This window comes from Thalia democratica, unplaced genomic scaffold, assembly GCF_965202585.1.
Source record: "Thalia democratica unplaced genomic scaffold, ktThaDemo2.hap1.1 HAP1_SCAFFOLD_527, whole genome shotgun sequence".
Classification (NCBI taxonomy): Eukaryota; Metazoa; Chordata; class Thaliacea; order Salpida; family Salpidae; genus Thalia; species Thalia democratica.
In genome coordinates this window covers 5,960-20,967 of record NW_028139565.1, presented here as the reverse complement: position 1 = coordinate 20,967, position 15,008 = coordinate 5,960, and the positions used below count along the sequence as shown (strand labels likewise).

The window sequence follows — 15,008 nt, the reverse complement described above, 5'->3', positions numbered from 1 at the left end:
TTTTTAGAATGAATTTCGTAGTATAAATTTACACGTGTCTTTTATAGTATATATACAAAATATATTTGTTAAAACAGAATGCAAAGTATCAAATAAAAGCTACGTTAATTTGATGCTAAGTTAAAGTTATATTCTGGTTTAAGTGTGCTGTAAAACACTATTCAGAAGGCCTTGTCGGTTTTATATCAGTATATAAACACAATTAGCTGCATATCGGCACAAGTTTCCGTAGTGTAGCGGTTATCACGTTCGCCTAACTCGCGAAAGGTCCCCGGTTCGAGCCCGGGCGGAAACATACTTTTGTTCAAAAAAATACTGACCAAAATTCCAATAAACACATATTATACAACTAAGATAATCTAACTACCATCTATTTTTTCTGTTTTATTGATTACTGAAAAGCATAGTTTATCAAACTTTAGCTATTTACATATATTCACGTATGAGAAGTCAATAATTTTATTTTGCCATTAAATGTAATCAAATGTTTTTGAGCTATAAATTTTAATAAAGTGAATTTTATATATTTTTTTCTATTATTAGTGTAGAAGCATTATAAAAATAAGTAAAAGTATTTTGGAGAATAAAAAAATGATTCAACAGCTTATATTTCTGATTTACGAATTTAAGCATTAAACCAATTTTCAGACAAAAATGCATTGTCCGGGAATCGAACCAGGGCCTCCCGCGTGGCAGGCCAGAATTCTACCACTGAACCAACAATGCATATATCTCATATCGGATTGTAACGTTTATAAATTATTTTTTATTTATTATTTTTAATTTCACTTATGTGTTCAGTATAGCTGCAAATACTATTTATCCAATGCTTATACTTGCTTAAAAAGTCCATTATTGCATTATAAGTTTTAAAAACAAAGGTTTTCATTTTTTGCCCATTATGCAAGAAAAAATTGTTTTATTCCAAAGAAAAACATTTATGCTTTTTTTATTTTCAAAACCCAAGATTTATACCAAAAGTTGTTATTATTTGATGTACTTTCTAGTTATATAAAAATGTACACAAAATTTTTTGAAATACTTACAATTCATACCACAAAAAAAAGTAAATGTCGATTAGGGTTGAAACCAGTATACTAAAATGAATTTGAAAATTTAAAATAAACATAGTAGTGTGTTGATTGTTTTTTACAACATTTTTAAATAGAATGTAAAATAGTTGTAAAAACTAAAAAAAAAAAGCTTTCAGAAAAAATAGTTTTCCAAATAAAGCTTTAAGCTATACAAAATTGCAAAACTTTAATGTTTACAATAATACTTAAAGCTAGTAGTTTTCTTATGTTTGTATAATATTTACTAAAGCATGTGGAAAAAAAAACTGAACTGAGTCAGCTGAGAGTATTAAATGTTGGAAATCAAGCAAACCAATCGAATATATATTTTTTATTTTTTTGTGTGCATTACGTCACAAATAAGTTTTACGCGTAATCAAATAACCAGGGGTAGAAATTTTTATGGGTACTATTTTACGGGAACTGTTTTGTGGGTAGAATTGCTGCAATTAAATATGCCCATGATTTAATGTTTTGTCATTGTTTTTTATTCAAAAAATTACACAAAATAGTTACAAAAATACGTCACGCTGAAAAGTAAATTTAAAAAATTTTCAAATTTTCTTTTTCTTTTCTAATTTTACATTAAATGTAAAGACCTGCTAAAGCTAGTTTATGGAGCTTTATTTTTGTAAACATCCAAGAAAAAGCGTCCAATTTAAATTATTTATTGAAAATTTACATTGAATTATTTTGTTAAATTGTAAAAATAAATTTTTAGCTGACTTAGTCAACTTTTATTATTGACCATATAGTTAAGAGTAAATCATGGTTACATACTTAACTGCTTATTTTATAAAACCAGAATTGTGTTTTTTATGAACTATAACCAACATATTTTTTTGTGTTGATTTTCTGTACAATACTGTTGAACAACCTATACTTAAAGTCTGCAAGTTATTAAAGTTTGTTTAAACATAATAATAGTTAGTCATCACAGTTAACCATAGGGTGGGCAACTTACGGCGCGCGGGTTGGATCCGGTCCGCAGAGTGGTAATTACAAGGTAAAATGATACCCGCAAAGGCGTTAACTTGCCCGCAAAACCAAGCTTCTGTACTTTCATTACAAATTTTTTGGTTTAATGTTAGTTGTTAAAGCTTAAAGGGCTGGCTAAACTAATTTTAGTGTAACATACTAACTCAACCGTGAAAACGTTAATCTTTGTAAAAAATAAAGGTTGAGGCGGATTTTATTTTAGCGAAAAGAATAAAAAATAGATTTTTTTATAAGTAAAGAAAAGTTTAGGGTACGTAAAAAATTAAGTTAATAGTTTTTTACTTTCATTACCTTGTAAAATAAAATAACTAATATTATTACTGCATTACTAAAGTTAACTATAAGTTTTAAAAAAAATAAGCAATATTGCTGCTTACAAATTTTAGATTAATTATAAAGAGAAACCAAGGCTTAACTTGAGTTTTTGAAAAAAATATAGTTTTGTTTTAGATAGTGTTTAAAAAACCTAAGCTAAAATGCGTCGACCGGGAGTCGAACCCGGAACTAGTGCTTGGAAGGCACCAATGCTAACCGTTACACCATCGACGCTTGTTTTAAACTGCAACAAATTTAGTTTATAAACTTATCTCTAAAAACAATCCATGTGTAAAGCAGTAAACACTAAGTAAAACCAGCAGTAAAGCTTAGCAATTAGCAGTATATCTGGAAATAATTTTGTTCACTTTAATCTACATTTACAATTGAAGTAACTTTCTTTAAATATTTTAACAAGTTTTATCTTTGTTGAAGTAATATTAAACTTTTATTTCATTAAAATTGTTAGTACTTCATATAATGCTATAATTTAGATTGTATTTCAAATATTACAAACTTTTTTTTTCTTTATAATGAAAAAAATATGTTAAGGATATGTTAAAGCTAAACACTAGCTTTTTTGTGAATACATACTGTCATGTGCAATGTTATTTAGTTTATATTTTTTTAGTTTGAACGACGACGTTTCGACTTTTCATCAGTTTTTCAAATGTAAAACTGAGCAAAATAAGTAAAAATTAATTTAAAACAATTAAATATACGAAATAAATTAAATATTAAGCTAGATATAACGAGTTATATAACAAAATTATAAACTACAGTAAAGTTACAGGTTAAATAAAGATCATACATTGTTAAAAGGAAAATGTATATTACTAGTCAAAAATTCTTAGTGTGTCGGTAATACCCTGTTTAGTTAATTGCTTGATTAAAATTGGATTATAACGTTTAATTAAAATAGCTTCGCTGGTCAGGGTCTCAAGTTGTTTCTACATTCTTTTAAAATACCATTAACTGGTTTTTTTTTGATTTACAACTTTTTCTAGTAAAGTAAAACTAAAGAAACCGAAAATAGTTCATTAATAAATTTCTGAGCCAATAAGAATTACAACTGAATTTGAAAGCTTACAGCAGGGTTTCCCAAACTCATTTACTAAATCGCCCCCTTTTCAGAAATTAAAAAAATAATCGCCCCCCACGATTTTACAAAGTAGTTTTTCTCTTGAGTACAAACTTTTGAGCCAAAAAGTTGTTTTTAAAATGTAACTAAAATTAATTGGGTGGGCGATAACTAGTAAGGGGGCGAAAAGGGGGCGATTATAAAATTTTTGGCTGTCATAAAATATTTACTTTTTATCTTGCTATGTTACTAATTTTAGCTTGCTATTAAGTATTTGACCCTGAGATGAAACTTAAACAAAAAAAATTTTTTTTAATGTAAAATATAGAGAAAAAAATCAAGTGCTTATGACTCTTACTTTCAAGTAAATTAAATATTTTTATTTATATGTTTTCTTATTTGACAATTTCATAGATCATAGACAATCGGAATCCCTTTTACCAGTTTATAACCTGACATATATGTTATTTAGGATCATAAATGGTTTGTAAAAATCTATGTTATCTATTATCAGCTATCACCTCATGATATTTTCAATTGTTTTTTGAAAAGTCACTAAGTTAGACTAAGAAATGAAACTATACATAGTTGCCAATTAACCTAGAAACCTGGTAAACCTGGAATTTGACAATTTTGGTAAAAAAAAAACCTAAAAAATCTGAAACTTTTAACAATTTCAACATATTATATAGTAAAATTTTGACTTGACACAAAACAACTATCATATAGATAAAAATATGAATCCCTTCGAGGCAGGTCTTTTTGAAGTAAACGACTTACAGGAAACCTTTCAGACTTACAAACTAACCTTGAACTTAAAGTAAAGTTTTTCAAAGAACTATATGAAAGCTTTTGGACTCAACAAAAAATAAGGCAAAAGTATCCAATCATTTGAGAGGAATTTAGATTGTTGTTTATAGTTTTTCCTTCTAGCTATGTTGTTGAAAAAACTTGCAAGCAGTATGAACCTCATCATTCACATTATATTAGACTTCAGTAGCAGACATTATTTTATGAAAGTTTTTTTATTTTATTTGATCTTTTAAAGTACTTCTTATTTAACCTGGTTTGCATTGTATTTAAAAAGTCTTTTTATAATGAAAAATTTATTAAGTTACTTATTCTACAACAGGTTTAAATAATGCCTTATAAATATTAATTACGGTAGACTTACTCTTGAGTTCGCACTTTTTACCGAAAAAAAATGCAAATTTATATTTTGTTAAACTTAACTTAAATAAAGTCTATTACTAACTAAGTATTGATAAAAAAAAAACATAAAATTAAATATCTTATATAGAATTTTTTTTTAATGAATGTTTGTTTTATTTTTTAGTTGATTTCATGTTTATTTATAACATTATTGCATACAACATATTTAAATTTATCATTTTGTAAAAAAAAAATGGTAATAATTTTTGAGTTTGCATTTTTTTATTTTGTACAGAGTGCGATTTTAAGCTGAAGTCTACTTTATTTATTTAATGGTTTATGTTTTATATCTTTTAATAGTTTTTTTTTGACCTGGTTAATTTTGTAATTCATATTTGTCGTTTTATATTACACTAAAAGTTTTTATAGCGTAGTGTTAAAAGTATTTGTTTGAGAAAAATTTATTTTACATATTTTTATTATTACATGTTTAATATGTAAAAATAAAAAAATCTTTATAACCATTAAAGTTTTTATTTCAATTTTTTTGTTAAAAGAGTGTAGATTTGAAGTCTCTATTTGAAATGACTTCAAATTTTTCATTTAAAAGATTATTAAACTCAATTTTTTTTAACTTGATTTATTATTGTTAAAAAATCTATATATTAAGGAATTTTAAACTATTTATACAACTGTTTTTTGTTTTATCTTAATTTTTAATACATTAACTATTAGAATGTGTTGTTTATTTTAATAGTTCAACACTAGCTTTTAGTTTTTCACTACTTCTGGTAAATCATTATAGGCTAATAACTAATAGCTTAATTAAGTTACTTAGTATTAACTTCTAAATATCCGAAATTTGTATATGAGAGATTATCAAAATGTCAGGTTTCTGTTAAGATGTCAGATCGGTAACGTACGGTTAAGATCCAGTCAAATTTCGACCCGCTAAATAAAAACTACTTGTGCAAAATAAAAAAAATAGTTTTTTGATAATTAATATTTTGAAATACACTTTCAACTTGGTTTTCAGTTTACAATAGTATTTCCTAGATCACAATAACATAAAATTATTTTATTACAATTTTCATCAAGTTGTTTGATTTTCTTATTTATTATTTTATTAAATTATGCAGCTCGCAATTACATTTTTTTAACGAGTTGAAACTAGAAAAGATTTTTTAGTAAATATGAATTGTTGGTTACAAAAGTTGTCCACCACTACCCTAAAAAAGTTTCGTCAGTTTCAAAACAATTCATACTTTAACAGGATTGATTACAGATTACACAAGGCTTATAATAATCAAGTATTTTAATACACTTTACTGGGCGTATAAGAAAACAACTGTAACTTATTTTCTCAAGCCCTGTAAACTACTTTAAAAACAGCCACAAAAATGCTTGCATAAGAAATACCTGACTAAATTACATTTTAAAAACAACTTTTTGGCTCAAAAGTTTGTACTCAAGAGAAAAACTACTTTGTAAAATCGTGGGGGGCGATTATTTTTTTAATTTCTGAAAAGGGGTCGATTTAGTAAATGAGTTTGGGAAACCCTGCTGTAAGCTTTCAAATTCAGTTGTAATTCTTATTGGCTCAGAAATTTATTAATGAACTATTTTCGGTTTCTTTAGTTTTACTTTACTAGAAAAAGTTGTAAATCAAAAAAAAATCAGTTAATGGTATTTTAAAAGAATGTAGAAACAACTTGAGACCCTGACCAGCGAAGCTATTTTAATTAAACGTTATAATCCAATTTTAATCAAGCAATTAACTAAACAGGGTATTACCGACACACTAAGAATTTTTGACTAGTAATATACATTTTCCTTTTAACAATGTATGATCTTTATTTAACCTGTAACTTTACTGTAGTTTATAATTTTGTTATATAACTCGTTATATCTAGCTTAATATTTAATTTATTTCGTATATTTAATTGTTTTAAATTAATTTTTACTTATTTTGCTCAGTTTTACATTTGAAAAACTGATGAAAAGTCGAAACGTCGTCGTTCAAACTAAAAAAATATAAACTAAATAACATTGCACATGACAGTATGTATTCACAAAAAAGCTAGTGTTTAGCTTTAACATATCCTTAACATATTTTTTTCATTATAAAGAAAAAAAAAGTTTGTAATATTTGAAATACAATCTAAATTATAGCATTATATGAAGTACTAACAATTTTAATGAAATAAAAGTTTAATATTACTTCAACAAAGATAAAACTTGTTAAAATATTTAAAGAAAGTTACTTCAATTGTAAATGTAGATTAAAGTGAACAAAATTATTTCCAGATATACTGCTAATTGCTAAGCTTTACTGCTGGTTTTACTTAGTGTTTACTGCTTTACACATGGATTGTTTTTAGAGATAAGTTTATAAACTAAATTTGTTGCAGTTTAAAACAAGCGTCGATGGTGTAACGGTTAGCATTGGTGCCTTCCAAGCACTAGTTCCGGGTTCGACTCCCGGTCGACGCATTTTAGCTTAGGTTTTTTAAACACTATCTAAAACAATACTATATTTTATTCAAAAACTCAAGTTAAGCCTTGGTTTCTCTTTATAATTAATCTAAAATTTGTAAGCAGCAATATTGCTTATTTTTTTTAAAACTTATAGTTAACTTTAGTAATGCAGTAATAATATTAGTTATTTTATTTTACAAGGTAATGAAAGTAAAAAACTATTAACTTAATTTTTTACGTACCCTAAACTTTTCTTTACTTATAAAAAAATCTAATTTTTTTCTTTTCGCTAAAATAAAATCCGCCTCAACCTTTATTTTTACAAAGATTAACGTTTTCACGGTTGAGTTAGTATGTTACACCAAAATTAGTTTAGCCAGCCCTTTAAGCTTTAACAACTAACATTAAACCAAAAAATTTGTAATGAAAGTACAAAAGCTTGGTTTTGCGGGCAAGTTAACGCCTTTGCGGGTATCATTTAACCTTGTAATTACCACTCTGCGGACCGGATCCAACCCGCGCGCCGTAAGTTGCCACCTTACGGTTAACTGTGATGACTAACTATTGTTATGTTTAAACAAACTTTAATAACTTGCAGACTTTAAGTATAGGTTGTTCAACAGTATTGTACAGAAAATCAACACAAAAAATATGTTGGTTATAGTTCATAAAAAACACAATTCTGGTTTTATAAAATAAGCAGTTAAGTATGTAACCATGATGTACTCTAAACTATATGGTTAATAATAAAAGTTGACTAAGTCAGCTAAAAATTTATTTTTACAATTTAACAAAATAATTCAATGTAAATTTTCAATAAATAATTTAAATAAGACGCTTTTTCTTGTATGTTTACAAAAATAAAGCTCCATAAACTAGCTTTAGCAGGTCTTTACATTTAATGTAAAATTAGAAAAGAAAAAGAAAATTTGAAAAATTTTTTAATTTACTTTTCAGCGTGACGTATTTTTGTAACTATTTTGTGTAATTTTTTAAATAAAAAACAATGACAAAACATTAAATCATGGGCAAATTTAATTGCAGCAATTCTACCCACAAAACAGTTCCCATAAAATAGTACCCATAAAAATTTCTACCCCTGGTTATTTGATTACGCGTAAAACTTATTTGTGACGTAATGCACACAAAAAAATAAAAAATATATATTCGATTGGTTTGCTTGATTTCCAACATTTAATACTCTCAGCTGACTCAGTTCAGTTTTTTTTTTCCACATGCTTTAGTAAATATTATACAACCATAAGAAAATTACTAGCTTTAAGTATTATTGTAAACATTAAAGTTTTGCAATTTTGTATAGCTTAAAGCTTTATTTGGAAAACTATTTTTTCTGAAAGCTTTTTTTTTTAGTTTTTACAACTATTTTACATTTTATTTAAAAATGTTGTAAAAAACAATCAACACACTCCTATGTTTATTTTAAATTTTCAAATTCATTTTAGTATACTGGTTTCAACCCTAATCGACATTTACTTTTTTTTGTGGTATGAATTGTAAGTATTTCAAAAATTTTTGTGTACATTTTTATATAACTAGAAAGTACATCAAACAATAACAACTTTTGGTATAAATCTTGGGTTTTGAAAATAAAAAAAGCATAAATGTTTTTCTTTGGAATAAAACAATTTTTTCTTGCATAACGGGCTAAAAATGAAAACCTTTGTTTTTAAAACTTATGCTGCAATAATGGACTTTTTAAGCAAGTATAAGCATTGGATAAATAGTATTTGCAGCTATACTGAGCACATAAGTGAAAAAATAATTTATAAACGTTACAATCCGATATGAGATACATGCATTGTTGGTTCAGTGGTAGAATTCTCGCCTGCCACGCGGGAGGCCCGGGTTCGATTCCCGGACAATGCATTTTCGTCTGAAAATTGGTTTAATGCTTAAAATTCGTAAATCAGAAATATAAGCTGTTGAATCATTTTTTTATTCTCCAAAATACTTTTACTTATTTTTATAATGCTTCTACACTAATAATAGAAAAAAATTATATAAAATTCACTTTATAAGATGTAACGTTATAAGGCATCTTATGTTACTACAGCTTAAAACATTGATTACATTTAATGGCAAAATAAAATTATTGACTTCTCATACGTGAATATATGTAAATAGCTAAAATTGATAAACTATGCTTTTCATTAATCAATAAAACAGAAAAAATAGATGGTAGTTAGATTATCTTAGTTGTATAATATGTGTTTATTGGAATTTTGGTCAGTATTTTTTTGAATAAAAGTATGTTTCCGCCCGGGCTCGAACCGGGGGACCTTTCGCGTGTTAAACGAACGTGATAATCGCTACACTACGGAAACTTGTGCCGATATGCAGCTATTGTGTTTATATACTGATATTAAACCGACAAGGGCTTCTGAATAGTGTTTTACAGCACACTTAAACCAGAATATAACTTTAACTTAGCATCAAATTAACGTAGCTTTTATTTGATACTTTGCATTCTGTTTTAACAAATACATTTTGTATATATACTATAAAAGACACGTGTAAATTTATACTACGAAATTCATTCTAAAAAAACCACAACCTTATAATAACAAAGTGTTTTAAAATTCAAATTTAGATATTTATAAAACACTTACAACTTTCTTCATTTTTCGAAGTACATTTTAAAAAGTAAGCATTTATATGTAACTTACTTGTAAAATATAATTATATATATAATTCTAGTTGTGTAATTTTTATAAACTATATTTTGTTTTTAATTGTATTTGGAATTCGTTTAAACGTATAAGGACTTATACTTGTTTTTAAAAATACATAATTAGTTGTTACCATAGAAGCCAAATGTAGCTGAAACGCGGAAAATTAGTTAAAAAATGAGCTATTTTCCACAATAGCTGTTAGCTTAGCATAAACCTCTTTTAACCTAAATTTTGATTTTTATAGCAGAACGGCCTTGAGGGGCGTCACGTAAACGTAAAGGGGAATCTCGTTGTACTAAACCTTGAAAAATAATTTATCAAAGTTTATAAACTGTAGTAACAATGCTTGTAACTACAAGTTGTAAGGCTTAAAATAATAAATTTAAACTGTGACAAGTTAAAACATTATAAAAGGTTTTAAAGGAACACTGCTCTTCAAATAAATTAAATTAGGAAATATTTAAAAAATGCTCATGCTCATAACTTTTATAAAAAAAATCATCAGTATTAAAAAGTATATTCAGTATATTCAGTAAATTTCAGTTAGTTATATATATTTTTCATTATTTTAGGTAGAAAATTAATTATTTAAATGTTAATTTAAACTTATATAAACTTTTTATATTGTTTAACGAAAATAAGACAAATAAGACTTTCAGCAAAATATTAAGCTTAGTAAGTTGTCTATGAAACATTTCCAAATTCTTAATTACACTGATAATACAAATTTTTAAATTTACAAAGTGTTCAATTTAATGTTAAGAAGCAAAATAGAGGGTGAAGTAAATCTGATGGTTGTCTACCATAAAAAATTAAAATATCCTAGAAATAAAAAATAAATTGTAATTAAAGTCTTAAAATACTTAAAGATTTTTATCAAAAAGTTTTCTTTTTTAGTTTAATTTTTGTAATCTATGTTATATATTTGAATGTTATAATGAATTTTTAAATGACTTGATTAAGTTTCAAATTACTATTTATTCAAACATAAGTTTATCATTTTTTCAAAAACAAAAATAAAGTTTAAATTTTTTTTTTTTAATTGCCTCTTTGACTTAATTTTTGCACATTTTTGCTGGTCACTATTTACTCAAAAAAAAACAACAGATTGAGTATTAATGAAATGGGTAAATAAGATTTCTTGAAACAACCTATCTACAAAATTTAATTTAATAATGCCATGCATTTTTAAAGTCTAGGACTGTTTGTATAGTAGCCATATACAAAGTAGCCTACAAATGTGCATAACTGTGTTAACCATTAAAATTATAAAATTGGTTAACATGTGTTATTAAGTTAGTCCAGTTTTATAAGCTAACTCTTATTAAAAATATCTTTAAAGACTTTCCTTTTGTAACAACTAAATATTTTAACTGTATACTTATTAATTATTCAAGAGTTAGCTATATGACTTTAGACTAGTAAAAAACATTTTAAGTATTATTTTAGAACTTAACAGTTATATAATGTTTTCTTTTTAATTTTTAACACTTTATTTACTCTTTTTAGCTCTTCTTTGATTTCTTAAGTAAGTTCTTCTGTTATTTGATAAATGTTTTTGTTTAAATTTTGGTTTTGATAAATCATGTTTTTCAAGAATTCTAGAAGTTATGATTTTATAGCTTAAGTTTAGAAGTGTGCAAATTTTTCTAAAAACAGCTGTGTTTAAATCAAAATCTAAACAATGTCTTTTATTCACTAAAAAAAATTAACAAAGTATTATGTAAAATAATCCTAAAAAATTTAAAAATAAGTTTTGTGTAATAAGTATATTAAAATGGTATTTTAATAATTGATCTTAATCATCTAATTGTTACAAAAAGGAATCATTAAGAACAGTTTTAATAAAATATTCATTAAAAAAATTTGATGGATTTGCTTCATTAAAAAAAATTTCAGCTCACATTTCCCATATCCTACAATATATGAGCAAAAAAAAAATTATGTCTTTTAAAGCATTTAAATAGTCAATGAAAATGTACATTAATTTTTGTGGTGGACTTTAGATAAAATGATTGTGCTAAAAATTAATGTTTCAGTTTTAAAATTTGTTTGTATCATGTAGAAATTTCACATCAGTAGATTAGTTTTTTTATAGTATCATCCATAAAGTCTATAGTAAGATTTTTTATACAACCAAAAACAGTTTCAATTAACTTTTAAGATATATTCAGTTTAAAAATGTTTCAGATAAATACTGTGTGTGGCACTCTTAGGCTAGTATGAACTTTTTTTGAAATCTCATGCTAGTGTTGATTTTTAAGTATCTCATACCAGTTTTTATTTCTTACAATTATTGATTTTTAAAGTTCTTTTGTAATTATTTAGGTATCTTTTTGTATTTAAACTTAACTAGTATTATTTTTATTCGAAAATTTGCTAACCAAAACGTTTTGTTTCTATTTTAATATAAACTCTAACTAGTCTCAGGTAACACAGGCTGACTATTTTGCCTCAAAGAGTGGCAATTCTGATTATTATTAACTCAGCTAAGTTATAACTACTTCAACTTAGTAGTTAGAATAGTTAAAAGCAAAGTATACATTTGTAAGTTGTTTAAAAAGTAGGAAAAACATCTATCTAACTAACTAATGAATTTTTATTAAGTATTAAGTAAAAAAAAAATATTTAATATTTATTTTAATACCTTATTACTAACAAAACAATGTTTTACTCCTATATTTGCATATAGGAGATCCTCAGTTGTTGTTAACAAATCTGAAAAAAAAATTGAACAAATAAATGGAAGTAAAATAAAATTAAAAACAAAATATTGAAATAGGCATTTAAGTCAAGAACTTTAAATTGATTAATTTAAAAAAAGTAACAATATTAGTAAAAAATATGTACAATTATGATTCCCAAGATTAATTTAATCCAAAATACTAAAAAAATATTATTTGTTATTTTATGATAGTTAACTTTATAACAGCCTATTTAATATAAAGCACTAAAACATCTATTTGTCACAGCTGGTTAAAAATGATAGTAAACGAAATGGAAGCACCTACTAGGAACAATAAACAAAAATACACTTCTAAATGGAAATCTGTTCCTGAGTTTAAAGGTAAAGTAGTTGATTATTGCTTTACATAAATAAGACTTATCTATTAAATACAGAATATGATTTTACTAATAGACTGGATTATGCCTGATGTTTCTAGTTCATACCACGTAAGATGTAGATATTGTAAGAAGTGATTACAAGCGAAATGCTCAAGTCTTAAATACCATGCTAATACTAGCCAACATTTGAAAAAAGTTAATTTTAATTAATCATCCTACCAAAAATTTTGAATAACAATTAAAAACATGTTAAGGGCTTAGGGATGTAGATCACCGTTTTTACAATTTAGTCTTATAATATTGAATTTTAAGTACTACAAGTTACAAGTTGCTTTTTACAAATTAAAAAAAATCAAATTACTTTTTGAGATATAGCAGGTCAAATTGGACAACAACAATAGGTTCCTTTTGGGAGGGGAAAACTAAAACAGCAAAAAAAAGACTACTTCTCTAAAAATCCATCTTCTTCTACGTTTTTGAGATAAATGCCACAAACTTACAGAATATGCTCCTTGCAATTTTTAAAAAATTGTGTAGGAAGAGAATTTAAAAAAAAAAAAAAATAATTTGTGACAAAAAAACAAAAAAAAACTGTTTTTTGTTTATTTTTTTATAATTTTATTTTTTTAATTTTAAAAACATTCTTTCTGAAAAAGTTTTAAAGTACTTTAAACAACATATCCTGAAAGTTTGAGGTATTTATCTCAAAAAACGTAAGAGAATATAGATTTTTAGTGAAATAGTCTTTTTTTGCTATTTTAGTTTGCCCCTCCCAAAAGGAACTTATTGTTTCCTCCCACTTTGACCTGATATATCTCAAAAATTGTTTTTTATTATTAAAATCAGTAAAAATTATCTTGTAGCTTAAAAACTCAATAAAATAAGATCAAAATGTGAAAAAGTGTTTAACTCCCCTATGCCCTTAATACTTTTATTACAATTTTGTTAGTACTGCTTGATTTTAAAAATAACTAAGTTAATTTTCCTACTGATCTACTATTAGCATGTAGTTTTTATAGATATTCATGATTAAAACTTCAGTAACAGGTTTTATTCATTATTTTTTTCATAAATGGACTAGACTATGCATGCTTGTTTTCTAAAATATTATCATTTTGTATAAACTTTACCTGAACACAGTAAGCTGAAAACGGATTAAAGCGGCCATTGGTTATAATAAAATTATTTTGCTGAAAAAAAAATTGTACAAAGTGTTAAACATAGTTTGATTTCTTCGTTTTAAAATTGGTTTTGTTGTTTTTCTGCTTAAAGTATTTAAGAAGTTATGTAATCCAACTATTTTTTGACTATACAGTTTGAAAACTACTCCGAATTCTTCATAGTTTTGACAATTTTTTTTTGCAGAATGTTAGAGAAAAATTTCTGTAAGACTAATTTAGAGAAACTTTTTAGCATTTTTCTTAAACTTTGTTGAAATAGTATTGGTAAACACAATAAGTTATTTAAAAACTTAAAATTTTTAACTTAATTTTTTTTATTTGATATTTTTTCAAGAAAAAAGTGCAAATAGGCATCAGGATGTTGCTTGTATAAACCTAAAATTAGTTAATTTCCTAATGATAGTTTATTTTGTAAAATTGTATATAGAATTTTTATCATATTTGCTAAAACATAAAAAATGAAGATATTTTAGCACCAAGCAGTTGAAATACTTATTCTCTTTTAGAAATACTTTGTAATTACCATAAATACATCAATGAAATTTTCAAAAGATTATAAATTTTAAATTGAGAAAATATACACTTTTTTTCAACTTTTCAAAGAATTCTGACATTTTTTAACACTAAACCAAAGAAAACAAAAAACCTAAAAAAAGTTTTTATATAAAAGTTTCTAAGGTATTTTTTAGCAGTTGATGTTGGCCTTAATTTTGACATAAATTTTAGGTTTTTTCAACTTATTTTTCTCTATTTAAAAAGTAAAAATTTGATACATTTAAGCTTACATAATTTAATCTTATTCAGTGGCCACTAGTGAGATATTTATATAACAATACTTTTATAATTTTTTTTACTGAGAGATTGTTTCTTCCAAAGTATGTTAAAGTCCACAGTTTTCATTTAATAAAAATGTTTAATATTGAAGAATAATATACTACACGTACATGTTTTGCATATGAAAGCAATTTAA

General features: G+C 25.2%; 5 non-coding genes across 5 annotated transcripts; 3 read left to right on the top strand and 2 right to left on the bottom strand.

Moving 5' to 3' along the window:
* Nucleotides 1–222: 222 nt before the first annotated feature.
* On the top strand, nucleotides 223–295 carry Trnav-aac (transfer RNA valine (anticodon AAC)). The gene has a single exon. It is a non-coding gene; the product is annotated as a tRNA-Val (tRNA).
* Nucleotides 296–2,549: 2,254 nt separating this feature from the next.
* Trnag-ucc (transfer RNA glycine (anticodon UCC)) lies at nucleotides 2,550–2,621 on the bottom strand. The gene has a single exon. It is a non-coding gene; the product is annotated as a tRNA-Gly (tRNA).
* A 4,420-nt stretch (nucleotides 2,622–7,041) lies between these two features.
* Trnag-ucc (transfer RNA glycine (anticodon UCC)) lies at nucleotides 7,042–7,113 on the top strand. The gene has a single exon. It is a non-coding gene; the product is annotated as a tRNA-Gly (tRNA).
* A 1,801-nt stretch (nucleotides 7,114–8,914) lies between these two features.
* Trnag-gcc (transfer RNA glycine (anticodon GCC)) lies at nucleotides 8,915–8,985 on the top strand. The gene has a single exon. It is a non-coding gene; the product is annotated as a tRNA-Gly (tRNA).
* Nucleotides 8,986–9,369: 384 nt separating this feature from the next.
* Nucleotides 9,370–9,443, bottom strand: Trnav-aac (transfer RNA valine (anticodon AAC)). Its single transcript has one exon. It is a non-coding gene; the product is annotated as a tRNA-Val (tRNA).
* Nucleotides 9,444–15,008: the final 5,565 nt, after the last annotated feature.